Genomic DNA, 15,507 nt, shown 5'->3' on the forward strand with positions numbered 1-15,507 from the left:
ACCTTAATGCAGCATTTAAGCACATAACTTCCAGTATTCTGTAAGCAACGTGCAAATCTTAGCCTTGCCTATGACACACCCATGCAGGGGTGTAGCTACCATTGAGCAAGCTCGCAGAGTGCCCAGGGACACCTATGCTGGTGAACCCTCCTCCCTCACTGGAAATTGGGCATCCCTCCCTTTCTTGGCCACCTGCCACTCTTCTCCTTGCCTGCAGGTCCATTGTCTCTCCAACCCCGCACCTTCCTCCTATCCCAATGTGGCCCAGTATCTCTCTTTCCCTGATCCTCAAAGCATGCGCTGGTCACCACCCAAGACAGCAATTGAAACAGGCTGCCTCTGCTCAGCTCTGCCTGGGCCTTTCCTGGGCCACATCCTGTCTGTGGAGGAGTAGCCTAGTGATTAGTGCAGCAGACTTTGATCACATAATCCTCCATTGCCCCAGTTACAAATAAATACCTGTATATACTATGTAAACTGCTTTGAATGTAGTTGCAAAATCTATAGAAAGGTGGTATATCAAGTCCCATTCCCATTTCCCTTGGCTATCTCTGCCTGTGATCCATTAGAAAATTCAAATAGCATAGCATTGGCACAATATAAATGAAACACCTTAAAAGGCAGCCAAGTGGTGGGAATGGGGGCAAGTGCAGTTTAAAAAAAAGCAGAAGCATTGGGATAAGTAAAAGGGTGGCTAAATTGAATGAAGATTATATATAAAATTAAGGGCCCTGTTTACTAAGGTGCGCTAGCGTTATTATCGCGTGCTATGTAGGCACCCATATGAATATTGTGGGCAGTGGCGTAGGTACGTGGGGCCACGGGGGCCTGGGCCCCCATAGATTTGGCCCCGGACCCCCCTGCCACCAACCCTCTTGACCCCCCTCCCGCCGCCGACCCTCCCCCACCGCCACCGTGGGCTAACTTTGCTGGCGGGGGACCCCAATCCCCGCCAGCCGAGGTCCTCTTCTTTCCACGCAAGGCTTTGTTCTGTTTCTGACGTCCTGCACATTGTACGTGCAGGACGTCAGGCTCACAGAAACAGAACGAAGCCTTGCAAGATGTCAGATACAGAGCAAGGCCTTGCGCAGGAAGAAGAGGACCTCGGCTGGCGGGGATTGGGGCCCCTCACCAGCAAAGGTAGCCCACGGTGACAGCGGTGGCGGGGGAGGGTCATCGGCAGGAGGGGGGTCAAAGTTGTTGGTGGTTGTGGTGGCGGCAGCGGGGGAGTCGGCAATGGCGGGGGAGGGGTCGTCGGCGCTGGGAGGGGCTAAAATGTGCCTCCTCACCTTGGGCTCTGGACCCCCCTCCCGCCGAAGTCTGGCTACGCCCCTGATTGTGGGCACCTAAACAGTTAGCGTGGCTTAGTAAACAAGGCCCTAAATAAGATATGTGGAACTGTTACAAGATTTGCGGTAAGTTAGTCCAGATACAGAGTGAGTGGATGGTTGTCGCCATTGGCTTTAAGGGCTCTGGTTTAGGCATTTTTGGCTGTTTGACTGCAACTGGCATGAACTCTGTGGTTGAACTTGGGAATGAATGTGCAGCAGGTCTCTAAACGTGGTGATCAATAGGATGGCCCTGCTACAAAAAATCCAGGAAAAACAGATGATGAGCAGATGGAGATAATGAGACACCAGTATGGCACACAATGATTTACTGGATAAACACAAAGCCGATAAGGCCACATTTCAGCAAATGCCATGCACCAGGATATAGTTTCTAAAAATAAAATAGAACTAAATAAAATTAATACATATATATCTATTGCTTCATAATGCAATTGAAATTTTAAAAAAACAACTAAAAGCCATGCTGGTGAGGAACATAAAAAAGCATAAATCCCACTTAAAACATACAAATTTCAGATGAAAACAGTACTGATAATAAATAATATTGGGGGGGGATTCTAGATAGGTGCTGGGAAGATCGACGCTAAGATAGTATTCTGCAAAGAGTACACACCCCTTATAGAACACTAGCTCAGCGCAGATCTCACGTTTAACTTTGGGCAACTGCACTTACACCTGCTGAAACCTGGTGTAAATCCTGGTGTGCAACTAATGGCAATGGGCATGTAAATGACCCTATTCTATATTATCGTGCCTAACTTCTGGGCGCACCCCTTGATCTGCCCATGCCCCTCCCATGGCCACGCCCCCTTTTGAGTTGCCTGCTATAAAATTGAGGTATGTATGTTATAGAATAGAGCGCAGGGCAGATCTGTGCATAAACCTAAATAAATGCCAATTAACACCTATTATTGATGGTTAACGACTCATTAATTAATTAATTTGTGTGTGGATCTGGGCAACCTGTATAAAATCCATGGGACTATAATGAAATTGTATGCGATCATCTTTGCATATTGGTCTTGTTGATAGTGAATGATAAACCATAATTATATTGCTTTTTGGCCATTTAATATCAAACACTGGAAAGCACATATGATACAAGGTCATTACTGAAAATAATTATGTTAAAATACACTTCAGAAAATTTTTTGATAAAAATCAATGTTTGCTTCTATATTAAAAACAAGCACAAAAATCACCCCAATTCTCATACAGCTTCTGGGTGTCCAAATTCTGTTATAGAATACTAGCATCACCTGGCATCGGCATGCCTAAAATTTAGGGACTAGCAATTACACTAACTATAGGCCTGGGGTAACTGCGGACACCTAAATATAGGAATGACCCATGGAATTCACATTGGGCCCCTTTTACCAAGCTGCAGCAAAAGGGGGCCTGTGCTGGCGTCGGTGCGTATTTTTGACACTCACCTAGGCCCCCTTTTACAACAGCGGTTAAAAGGTAGGTCTTTCTTTTCTTCAGGAAATGGCTGCGTGGCAAGTGCTTTACTTGCCACACGGCCACTTTGGGGGGGGGGGGGTGTGGAGACCTTACCACCACACATTGAGGTGGCGGTAAGAGCTCCCGTGCTAACCCGGCAGTAACAGGGCAGCGTGCGGCACTGCCCAATTACCACCAGGTAGCCCAGCGGTACTTCCTTTTAGCGAGCGGTAAGCCTGTATTGGGCTTACCAGGGCCCCATTATACTGTTTGTTGCTTGTGTAAGTGGCAGCTCCGCCCATGCCCCTCCCATGCTCCACCCATGTGAACAGCCCCTTGTATTCTATGTTTGTGCAGCGCTGCGTACGCCTTGTAGCGCTATAGAAATGCTAAATAGCAGTAGTAGTAGTAGTATTTGCATGCTATGCCACTTACCCACACCCTTACAGAATAGTGCTTAGCCACTTTGCTTCCACTTACACATGTAAGTGGATACTTACCCATGAAAGTGCTGACATTCTGCACAACTACCAGGGGCGTAGCCAGACTTCGGCGGGAGGGGGGTCCAGAGCACGAGATGAGGGGGCACATTTTAGCCCCCCCCCGGTGCCGCCGACCCCCCTGCCGTCACTGCCGCCACCGCCACTAACAACTTTGACCCATGCCAGCAAAGGTAGCGAATGGTGGCGGTGGGGGAGGGTTGGCGGCGTGAGGGGGGGTTGAGAAGGTCGTCGGCAGGGGGGTCCAGGGCCAAATCTACGGGGGCCCAGGCCCTCGTGGCCCCATATAGCTACACCACTTGACATATTCTGGAAAGTACTCTTAGAGATTCTAAGTTACCCAAATACAAGGAGGAGACTTTTTGGCCTGTCTTGGTTTTGAGCTTAATTCCCAGTACTTGTAATTCCTGTTTCTTCCCATTGAATTCAGTGCTGCAAGTCTCATAATATATTGAGATATCATTGTCAATCCTGGGATTATTGCCTTCAAATGCTATGTTATGTTTGCTATACTTGTCACTGAGCAGCTGTTTGTATTTTGTGTGAAACTTTAAATAACTTTTTTTTTTTTTAATAAGATGGCATTTGTCCGAAACAGTGGCTTAGCCAAGGGTGGGCTCGGGTGGGCCAAGGCCCACCCACTTTGGGCTCAGGCCCACCCAATAGCAGTACACCTATGATGTGGCTGGCAGGGATCCCCAAGCCCCACCAGCCAGATCTTCGCCTGCAGTGAGCAGTGACTGATACATACTGTTCGCACCGGCGCTACAGCCTACCCTCTGAGGTATTCCTGCTTATGCGGAAACAGGAAGTTGCATCAGAGGAAAGGCTGTGGGGCCCACATGAGCAGTGTGTATTACTTGCTGCTTGCTGCCAGTGAAAATCTGCTATTTAAAAGATATGCAGGGGAGGAGGGGGGGACGTTTGAGAGACCATATGGCATGCAGGCGAGAGAGAGAGAGAGAGAGAGAGAGAGAGAGAGAGAGAGAGAGAGAGAGAGAGAGAGAGAGACCAAATCACTTGTGGGACAAGGCGGAGTTCTTCTGCCCACCCATCTTGGGCCCAGGCCCACTCAAAATTGGGTGTCTGGCTACGCCCCGGTACGAAATCCAGGACTAGCCTGAAATCTTCTTCTTTGAACTGGATAGCTTAGCAGATCTGGGCTTTGTCTAAGGTAGAGTCAAAAATAGAAGATTAAAGGAAACAAGTAAGTGGAAAAGAGAGAGAAAATGGGTAGGTAGGATGATCAGGGTGATAAAGTACAAAAGTTTGGTTGTAAATGCTCAGGGTCTTCACTGGCTTTGTTTTGCTGTGGGGAAGTTTTCAGCAATATCTCATTTCCATAGATGGCAGCTGTTGTGTAGCAGTGCTGAGGCTCCTGATCCAAGCTGGAGAGAAAAAGGAACACAGTGTGACACCAGTTTGATTTTTGTTATCCTCTTGGGGTTTCTCGTCATGTCACTTTGAGCGTCTTGGTGCATGGCCATGTAACCTAATATCACAGAGGGTTTGTGCTGCCATAGTAATGCTGTTCGGATGAGTGAAATGGGCTGCTTCGTCAGCCAAGTAATTAAACAGATTAACTAGATTCTCAGGATTTTGTCTTTCAGTCTTTTTAATTCTAAGTCCTGTACTCTGTCGTCATTCTCCTGTCACTTTCACCAAGGGCATAGACTGGAGTTTCTTGATATCAATTCATATGAAGGACAGTTTTCAGTGGGGTGCCTATCTAGATAGATGCCCACATATCCGCGGTCTTCTAATTCTACCCTATATTTTCAAACAGCTATTGTGTGAGTTAGAGTGTAAGCTATGCTCTTCTAAAAATCTATGTCTGGTCAAAAACATTCATGCAAAGTAGGTGTATGTGCCCTTATAGTTTAGACAGTCGATTCTTTATTCATGTAGATAAGAGTACCCTCTACTTTCCATCTCCAGCACATGGAGTTCACCTGGTTAAGATGACATTTCACTAGCTGAAACCCATCTTTGCCCACTTGGAACTGCTATCTGTAGCAGAGCTGTTTCTGCTGGGGAGAGAAAGCTGTTTCCATCAGTTCTAAGGTGGAAGGACATGGCCTGCTGTTTCTAAATTCTGCAGCAATTGAGGGAGCTAAATATGCCCCTATCACAACTCCATGCAGCTGATGATAGTATTTTCATTTCAAAGAAAAACATCCAAATAAGGCATTTCAGAGTGTGGAGTGGAGGAGTAGCCTAGTGAACATAAGAATAGCCAAACTGGGTCAGACCAATAGTCCCATCTAGCCCAGTATCCTGCTTCCAACAGTGGCCAAATCACGTCACAAGTACCTGGCAGAAACTCAATTAGTAGCAACATTTCATGTTACCAATCCTGGGGCAGCAGTGGCTTCCCCCATGTCCAGCTCAATAACAGACTAAGGACTTTTCCTCCAGGAACGTGTCCAAACCTTTTTTCAACCCAGATAAGCTGACTGCTGTCACCACATCGTCCAGCAGTGAGTTCCAGAACTTAATTATTCTTTGAGTGAAAAAATATTTCCTCCTATTTGTTTTAAAAGTATTTCCATGTAATGTCATTGAGTGTCCCCTGGTCTTTGTACTTTTTGAAAGAGTGAAAAATCGATTAATTTCTACCCATTCTATACCACTCAGGATTTTATAGACCTCAATCATATCCCCCTTCAGCCATCTCTTTTCTAAGCTGAAGAGCCCTAACCTTTTTAGCCTTTCCTCATACGAGAGCAGTTCCATCCCCTTTATCATTTTGGTCGCTCTTCTCTGGACCTTTTCTAATTCTGCTATATCCTTTTTGAGATATGGCAACCAGAATTGAGCACAATACTCAAGGTGAGGTTACACCATGGAGCGATATAGAAGCATTATAATATTCATGGTCTTATTTTCCATCCCTTTCATAATAATTCCTAGCATCGTATTTGCTTTTTTGGCTGTTCCCACACACTGGGCAGAAGATGTCAGCATATTGTCAACAATGACACCTAGATCTATTTCTTGAGTGCTGACTCCTAAGGTGGACCCTAGCATCAGGTAACTATGATTTGGATTATTCTTCCCAATGTACATCACTTTGCATTTGTCCACATTAAATTTCATCTACCATTTAGATGCCCAGTCTTCCAGTTTCCTAAGGTCTTCATGCAATTTTTCAGAATCTGCATGTTTTTTTACAACTCTGAATAGTTTTGTGTCATCTGAAAATTTAATCACCTCACTCTTCATTCTATTTTCCAGATCATTTATAAATATTATAATTAGCACCAGTCCCAGTACAGATCCCTATTCACTCCACTATTCACCCTCCTCCATTGAGAAAAATGGCCATTTTACCCTACCCTCTGTTTTCCAATCTACAATAGCCTGAAGATCTCACTGATATTCCTCGTGGCCTTGGGCAAGTCACTTAACCCTCTCCATTGCCTCATGCTCACCAACTTAACCTTCAAGAACAGTTTTGCATATTTACTTTGGGTAGTCTGTACCTACATGGATTAAATGCAGAAACTGAGGGAAACCTAGAAACATGAAGGCAGGTTAATTCCATACGGTCTATCAAGTCTGCCCATTCATGGCATCTAATATCCCTTCCTCTGCCTTAGAGATCCTATATACTTATCCCAAGGTTTCTTGAATTCAGATACATTTTTCATCTCCACCACCTCCACCAGGAGGCTGTTCCAATGAATTGACCACTCTTTCCTGAAGAATTATTTCCTTAGGCTTCTCCTGAGTCTGTCCCCTTTCACCTTCATCCTATGCCCTTCACTCCAGAGCTTGACTGGACTCCTGTGCACTTATGCCACTATGTTTTCCTTTATCTGAATACAAGAAAGCTTGGGAGAAGTACATAGGATCTCTTTTTAGAATTGGCCCTTAACGCACAGTTTCTGGCACCTAAAATGAGGTTAAGTACAAACTTGCTCCAGTCTACCAATATCTTTATTGAAAAAATGTGCTCCAACACTAAGCACATATCATAGTTAAAAACAATAATAACAAAATAACAATCCTCACTCATTCACTCATACCTCATTCATTCAAAGTACCTGTCTAGTGACTTTTCATTTTGTATACTAATAGAATTTATATATACAAATACTCATAATAGTCTCCTTAATAAATATTTAAGCTTTTACATTCTACTACAATATCTGATTATTAATGTCTTCTTAAACAAACTGACATTTGAGAAAAATTTAAAGGAACATAATTTAAAAATAGAAGAATACACTAATGATCAAAGAGCAATTAAAATAGCGAAGTTTCGAAGAGATGAATATGATTACACCAAAGGTTACGTGTATAGTTGGATGGATAAAAAACGCCGTACTTGTAAGGGTAAATTAGGAGGCAGAAAAGTGCAATTTAAAATGTCATCCAGTGAGTCATCCGGTGACGACGAAAAAGTACATACACGCAGTAAAACCGAAAATATGAATACACATAAGATGCAAGATCAGACCGATGGTTTGCCCGATTCTTTTTTAAGAATAGGGGAACAGGGGGTCAATATATCAGGCGAAGTAAAGGGAGGAGTCAAGGGACCCAAGATCAAGAAGGCACTCAAGAAATAAACAATGTTATCAATATTTCAAATGGCACGTTGTCTTTAGCACAGAAGGAGGTCTTGACTAAGGGTTTATCATTTGTACCCTCTAATAGATACGATGCGTTTGAGACCAGACGTGGTCTTTATCGATTTTTTAGGGAATTAAGATTACGTTTACATTTTGGTAATCATGGGGAAATACAACAGGACCCAATATTCCCTCGAACGGGATATAAATCTAGGTGGGTTCCCCCCGGATCAGTAGATCCCATGATCCAAGCTTTTCAGAAACTGGTTTTACATGATGTTGGTAAATTGGAAACCAGTGGGGGGGAAGATTGGAGTAATATCTCAGGGTTGCAGCGCCGAGGGATTCAGGAATTAGCCAACAATGCTGATATAGTGGTTCAAAGGGCGGACAAAGGGGGATCCGTGGTAATTATGGATAGGGGTAAGTACAAACAAGAGGCAATGGGACACTTGAGTCAGATTCAATATTATACTCTGTTGGATGCAGACCCCACGAACATATTACAATCTGAGATAGAGAAATATGTGAATGCAGCAGTCGTGGAGGGCGTTCTTACAAAGGGGGAGCAAAAATTTTTGTGTCACCCATGCCCTAGAATACCTTACATATATTTTGTTCCGAAAATCCATAAATCTATCACGGATCCACCCGGCCGCCCAATAGTATTCACTAGGGACTCAGTGTTGGAGCCCTTATCTAAATATATCGATATTTTGCTTAATCCCATGGTCAAAAAAGCAGATTCGTATGTGAGGGATTCCATGCATTATATACAAATACTTGAATATTTGGAACCTCAATTGAAAGAAAAGAAATTTTATATGGTGGGATTGGATGTAGTGGCTTTATATACAAATATCCCCCAAGATAGTGCTATACAGATAGCATGTGACCAATTTGAGACCTTGCATATATCGCAATCAAAAATTGAGGTGTTGAAACAATTATTGACGTGGGTGGTATGCCACAATTATTTTGAATTTGAGGAACGATTTTATAAACAAGTCAAAGGGGTAGCTATGGGGGCGAGTGTAGCGCCCTCATTAGCATGCCTATACATGATTCAATTTGAGAAAAGATATGTGTATGAGTCTCAGTGGTCTAAGTATATAATATCATGGAAACGCTACATCGATGATGTGATATTATTTTGGCAGGGCTCTATCGCAGAATTGAGGGTCTTCTTGGGGAGTTTGAACACCATGGACCCTAATATTAAATTCACCTCTAGGATATCTCAGAATGAATTGGAATTTCTTGATATCAAAATAAGTAGAACTAATGAGGGAGGGTTTACAACCACCATTTTTCGCAAGCCCACCGACCGTAATACCCTCTTACACTATCAAAGCTTTCATCATCATGGTTTAAAAAGAGGGATACCGGCCGGGCAATTGTTGCGTTTAAGACGCTTGTGTTCCTCTACTTTGGAATTCAAGATACAGGCTAAAAGTATGATTGAAAGGTTTAGAGCCCGTGGTTACCCGATGGGGATCCTCAAAAATGCGTATAAAAGAGCCCTCTATGCCCACCGCCCGTGGTTATTGTTACCAAAGTCAAGACCTTCTTCAAAAGCTTTGGCATGTGTCATTCCATTTTCCCAAAAAGCATCCACTATCGGTGGAATCATACATAAATATTGGCACGTGCTCTCAGTACACCCTGAATTCAGGGAACGCCCCAAGGTAGCTTATAGGCGTCAAGCAAATTTAGGTGAGTTGTTGAAAAAACCAAGAAGGTTAATGGAGGAGGGCAGACATTCCCCTTGTGGGAAATGTGTATACTGCTGTTACTCCCTAAATACTGGGATGATTCCTATACCCCATAGTAATAAGGAATTTATACTACGACAAAATACTAACTGTACCAGCTCTCAGGTGGTTTACTGTATTATATGCCCTTGTGGGCTTTACTATATAGGACATACCAAATGCCCATTAAAGAACAGATTAGCAGAACATGTTAGCAACTTACGACTGAAGAAAATGATGAATCCCATTGTGGCTCATTGGTATGAATATAACCATACTATTGAACAACTAAGATGTGTGGTTTTGACACAGATCGCCCCTGGTAGTGGTAGGGGGGGTGATGTTGGCACTCGTTTGCTAACTGTTGAACAGTGGTATATTTATACATGGGATACAGTGGCACCTGCGGGCCTTAATCAGGAAGTAGAATGGGTTTGAGGGAATGGCCCTTTAAATAAAATAGGTGGGGCAGAGCATTGTGGGAAGATTTAAATAGGGCGTTTTTACTCCCCCATTGATTTCAGAGACGCGACTGTTGGCTCCCGTGCTGAGAAGTTTCTTCCAGGCATGCAGCCGATTCGAATCGATTAAAGTAGGTGAATATAGATGAAGAAGGTATTATAATCAAATATGGTTAAACTCAATATTTAGTATTTGAAGGGGAGGAGTGATAATAGGATTGTGTTGTTGTAGATGATGTGGTGGTTCCTCCTGATGAAGTGAGCGAAATGCGGTCCTGCATAGGGGAACCGACGCTGATATAAGGAACAAGCTAACATCAAATGTGGGAGTGATAATCTCGTTCCGTTCATCAAGCACCTGGGAATTATTGAAAGTTGTTTCACTCACATGGAGAACTGTGTCAGAGACTATTTCAACAACTCCATGGAGATTATTTTGACACTGTGAAGTAACAAGTGTCCATGTGAACAGTTGAGACAACACCTTTAAGAAGACATTAATAATCAGATATTGTAGTAGAATGTAAAAGCTTAAATATTTATTAAGGAGACTATTATGAGTATTTGTATATATAAATTCTATTAGTATACAAAATGAAAAGTCACTAGACAGGTACTTTGAATGAATGGGGTATGAGTGAATGAGTGAGGATTGTTATTTTGTTATTATTGTTTTTAACTATGATATGTGCTTAGTGTTGGAGCACATTTTTTCAATAAAGATATTGGTAGACTGGAGCAAGTTTGTACTTAATATTCAGATTGACTCCAGTAGTTCTATCGTGTCCCTATCTGAGTAGTATTGTATACCTAAAATGAGGTGCCAATGAATAGACTTGCTGCCTTTGTTTTTAGAGATCAATAGTAAAACCTCATATGATAAGTTGCACTCAGTGGCGTAGCGAGGGCGGCTGACACCCGGGGCGGGTCGCCACTGCACCCCCCCCCCCCGGAGCGCTTACCACTACCATAGAAAATGGGGCAGGCGGGCGGGAGGGCCATTCCGCCTGGAGTGCATGTCGCTGGGAGCCTTGTCGGCTCTGCTGGTTCCCTGCTCTCTGTGCCCCGGAACAGGAAGTAACCTGTTCCGGGGCAGAGAGAGCAGGGAACCAGCGTAGCCGACACCTCCCAGCGGCGTGCACCCGGGATGGACCGCCCCACCGCCCCCCCTTCCTACGCCTCTGGTTGCACTGATGATTACACTGCTGAAGCAGTCAGAGGCAATTAAGAAGCTTAAAATATGATGATCCTCTTAATCAGCCTAGAAGATTTTCACTATTATAAATGCAACATAGGCACCTCTGTGCCTTTATGAAATAAGCTCCTAGATCCAGCACCAATAGTGCAAATGCCAACACACATATTTATACCTGCTCCAAAGTTGATGTAAATGCATGCATGTACCCAATACATATACCTGGTTATTTTAAAAAATATACATGTACATCACAAGATCACCTCCGTGTTACCCAAACTATGCCCCTCAAAACACCTATTGCACAGGTTTTAATTTAATTGGACATTTAACTAATTTCTGTCTTCATGGAGTTTCGAGATGGTTTATCAAAAACATCAGAAACATTAGAGTTGTCCTATTTGGTCAGACCAAAGGGCCATTTAGCACAGTAGCCTGTTTCCAACAGTGACCAGTCCAGGTCACAAGTAGCTGGTAGATTCCCAAAAAGTAGCAAGATTCCATGCTACTTAACCACATAGATAAACAGTGACTTTTCCAGATTTACTTTTCTTTGTAGAATACACACCATATAAGAGCACTGTTATAAAATTACTAGTCATATGTGAATTTTTTCTAATATATTCTCATTATAATATGTACGTTTTGATATTAATTGATTTATATGTGTTTCATAGACCAGTGGACTTAGGTACGTGGGACCACGGGGTCCTTGGCCCCACCAAATTTTCTCTGGGCTCTTGGTTTTGCTGGTGGGGGTCCCCAACCCCTGCTAGCTGAAGTGTTTTCCGGCGCTGGTCTCTGGAGCCGCTGCATTGCCTGTCCTGCTCTGTCTTCTCCTCACATCTGGCACACTCCTTTTAGTATTTGCTGAGGCAGTGGGTGGGGAGCGGCAGGGGTCAACGGTGGGGCAGCAGACCAATATGTGCCCCCCCACCTCGGGTTCTGGCCCCCTCCCATTGCGAGGTCTGGCTATGCCCCTGTCGTAGACTCCTGAAGCAGGCGCTGATGCATCGAAACACAGCTGCTATGTGAAGTCTTTTTGGTGTATCTTAAATAAATGTTATATACAAGATCCTTTTTGTCTTTCCTGTGGCTTTTGGAAGCACCTACCCCTTCACCCTACTCATTTGGCTTGCATAGAATTACACTCCTAGGGCAATCAATTAATTTTAACATTACAATATCTACTATGGCTTAAGTTTCAAAAGCTTCTAGGGATAGCTTCTGGTGATGCTCTGCTGAAAATTCCAGCTTGTCTAATGAGCAGGAACTCACCATACTGAGATCAGCAAATATGTGAGTATTTCTTTTGCCCTGCTTCTAGAAAAATTGCTGCTTTAGGAAGCTGAAATTTGATAGGCCAGTACCAGAAAAATGAGTACCACATCCATAGAGGTGCGGGATATTAAGAAATAGGTGTGAAACCAGTATAAAAGGTCAGGAAAAAGCAGGCTGCCAATTTAAAGGTCCATCAGTTCAGGTGCACTGATCAGGAGCTGGGTAACTTGATCCTTGGGGCATAGCATGTGAGAAAAAGCACAGTAGTTACACTATGATGTGGAAGATTCCAAGAAGGATGTCTGTTCCAGCCTTTACTTCTGGGCAGGAGAGGCAGTCACCTATAGAGGAGAACAACAGTTTCCTGAAAAGGTCAAGAACCATGATGACTCTGTACTCCAAGAGTATACTTATAAACTATCACATACCATGTAAAATGAGTTTATCTTGTTGGGCAGACTGGATGGATTGTACAGGTCTTTATCTGCCGTCATTTACTATATTACTATGTTCCATGAGCAGCCATCTTTCTCCTGCAATGAAGTTCAAAGATGTGCAGGTGGGCACATCAGCTGAACCTAGGAGATTCCACAGGGATTCCAGGCACTAAGGGAGCTGAACACAGGAGAAAAAGATAATTAAGAAAAATGAAGACATACTTCCCTGGATTCTATATAGGTTGCCAAAATTTGGGCGCAGATCCCAGATCTGCATGCAGACTAATTAGTTAACGGGCCATTAAAAATCAATAATTGATGTTAATTAGCACTCAATTTTGTTTACATGTGGATCTGCCCTGCATCCTATTCTATAAAATGTATACCTAAATTTTGTAGTGTGCAACTCTGAAGGGGGCATGACTATGGAACAAGGGAGGGGCATGGGTCGATCAAGGAGTGTTCCCAGAAGTTAGGCATGATATTATACAATAGGGTCATTTATGCGTCCAACTGCCATTATTTGCATGCCAGTATTGACACCAGGTTTCAGCAGGCATAAGTGCTGCACTCAAAGTTAGGCAAGAGATCCACATTAAACTAATATTCTGTACAAGGCACTCCATGAAGAGCACCCTTTGCAGAATATTAGTTTAGCATGGATCCTCCCAGCGCTGCCTAACTTTGGGTACCATTTATAGAATTCACCACACTGTGCTGCCTAGCTATTATGCTTGAAACCCTAACCCCCTTTAATTGTTTGAACCTGGTTCATATACCAACTCCCCCTCCACAAGCTCCTTCCTTTGCTAGGAAGTCAGTGTCTTCATGACTGAACCCCTGGCCTTCCACTCCCCAATAATTTCTTCAAAATAATGTGGAGATCTTGGAAAGTAATATCATCTGCAAGCAAGCCCCACTGTGATGAAATGCTGAGGCAGAGAAAAAACATTTCAGATGGCGGTGGGACTGGGAACAACAATGAACCTCTACTTTCAATTTAAAATGTTGTTTGATTGAAAAAAGGTGAGTGATCTAAACTGCAATCTTGCTAACTCTGATCTTGGGAAGCTTGCCTTCTACTCATTAATTATTACTTGTGTTACTTATTTGATCCTTCATTGGGCATAATTGTAAAGGCAAGCTCATGCAGTTGACTGTATTTCTAAACCAATTAGAGAACTGACGGATTCTTTTGTCTCTCGGTCCTCTTCAATGTTGGATCCTCCAGACGATAAATCACCAAGAGGTGCAGCAGTGGAAGGAGTTTCTCTGTCGTACCTTGGGTTAAATAGTACTCTGACCCTGAGGAGTGAGTACTGCCACTGTGACCGATGGCATCAGCAGATGCCAGGAGATCATGTGCAGGAGCTGGAACGATAGAGAAGAACATGCCAAGAGCATGTCTTATGCTTGATAGGAGGAAGCAGAGAGGGTTGTGCATGTGGGAGCAGTTCAGATGAGCATGGAACTGGACAGAAGACTGTTTTGGTGGCACAATAGCCTACAAAAAAAGCAGGACATATAAGAGAGCTTCCACTTTTAGATCTGCAGTGATGAGACCTGATAATTTTAATTTTCAGTCTCTTTGAGAAGGTTTGGAAGCTTTAGAGTGTTCTTTCTCATTGCAGCTTCATGAGTTTGTAAAGCAGATAGAGGGCCCTATCACCACTATTTTAGAAAAGCAGGACTTGGCTGTGGTGAAACAAAGACTTAATAGTTTGAAGGAAAAGATTGTCAGGCCGATATTCAGCCTGCAGGAGGGAGGCCAGCTAAGGCCCACAAACTATGGTGACCGACATTGAATATCTGTTTGTTTTTTGGGGGTCTGGCTTAAACTTAAGTCAAGTTAATATTCAGTGCTGGCCAGTTAAGTTTATAGTGGCCAAAGATAGGACTGCTATTTAGGCGGTCCACTTTGGCTGCTAAGCTTAGCTGACAAAGCACTGAATATTCCTGGCTAGCTGGTTATATCAGAAGCAGAATGCCTGTGAGGGAATCTGTGGGACTGTTAGATCATGAAGGAGCATAAGTGGCATTCAGGGAGGACAAGGTCATAGCAGAGAGATTGAATGAATTCTTTGCTTTGGTCTTTGAATGTAAGAGATCTACCTGTACCAGAAAAGGTTTTCAAGGGTGATGATGCGGAGGAACTTAGTGAACCTGGAAGACGCATTGAGCCGAATTGACAAATTAAACAGTGATAAATCACCTGGACAAGATGGCATACACCCCAGGGTACTAAAAGAATTCAAACATGAAATTGCTGCTCTGTAACCTGTCGTTAAAATCATCTGAAGTACATGAAGATTAGAGGGTGGTCAATGTAATGCTGATTTTTAAAAAGGGTTCCAGGGGTGATCCGGGAAATTATAGACCAGTAAGCCTGAAGTCAGTGCCGGGGAAAATAGTGGAAACTATTATAAAGAATAAAATTATGGAACACATAAACAAACATGGTTTAATGAGACAGAGTCAGCATGGGTTCAGCCAAGGGAAGTCTT

General features: G+C 43.4%; 1 protein-coding gene across 1 annotated transcript in view; it reads left to right on the plus strand.

Annotated features, from left to right (window-relative positions):
- The window catches only part of FREM1 (FRAS1 related extracellular matrix 1), a 307,907-nt gene that overhangs the window by 179,033 nt on the left and 113,367 nt on the right, over positions 1–15,507 (plus strand).

This window comes from Microcaecilia unicolor, chromosome 2, assembly GCF_901765095.1.
Source record: "Microcaecilia unicolor chromosome 2, aMicUni1.1, whole genome shotgun sequence".
Lineage (NCBI taxonomy): Eukaryota > Metazoa > Chordata > Amphibia > Gymnophiona > Siphonopidae > Microcaecilia > Microcaecilia unicolor.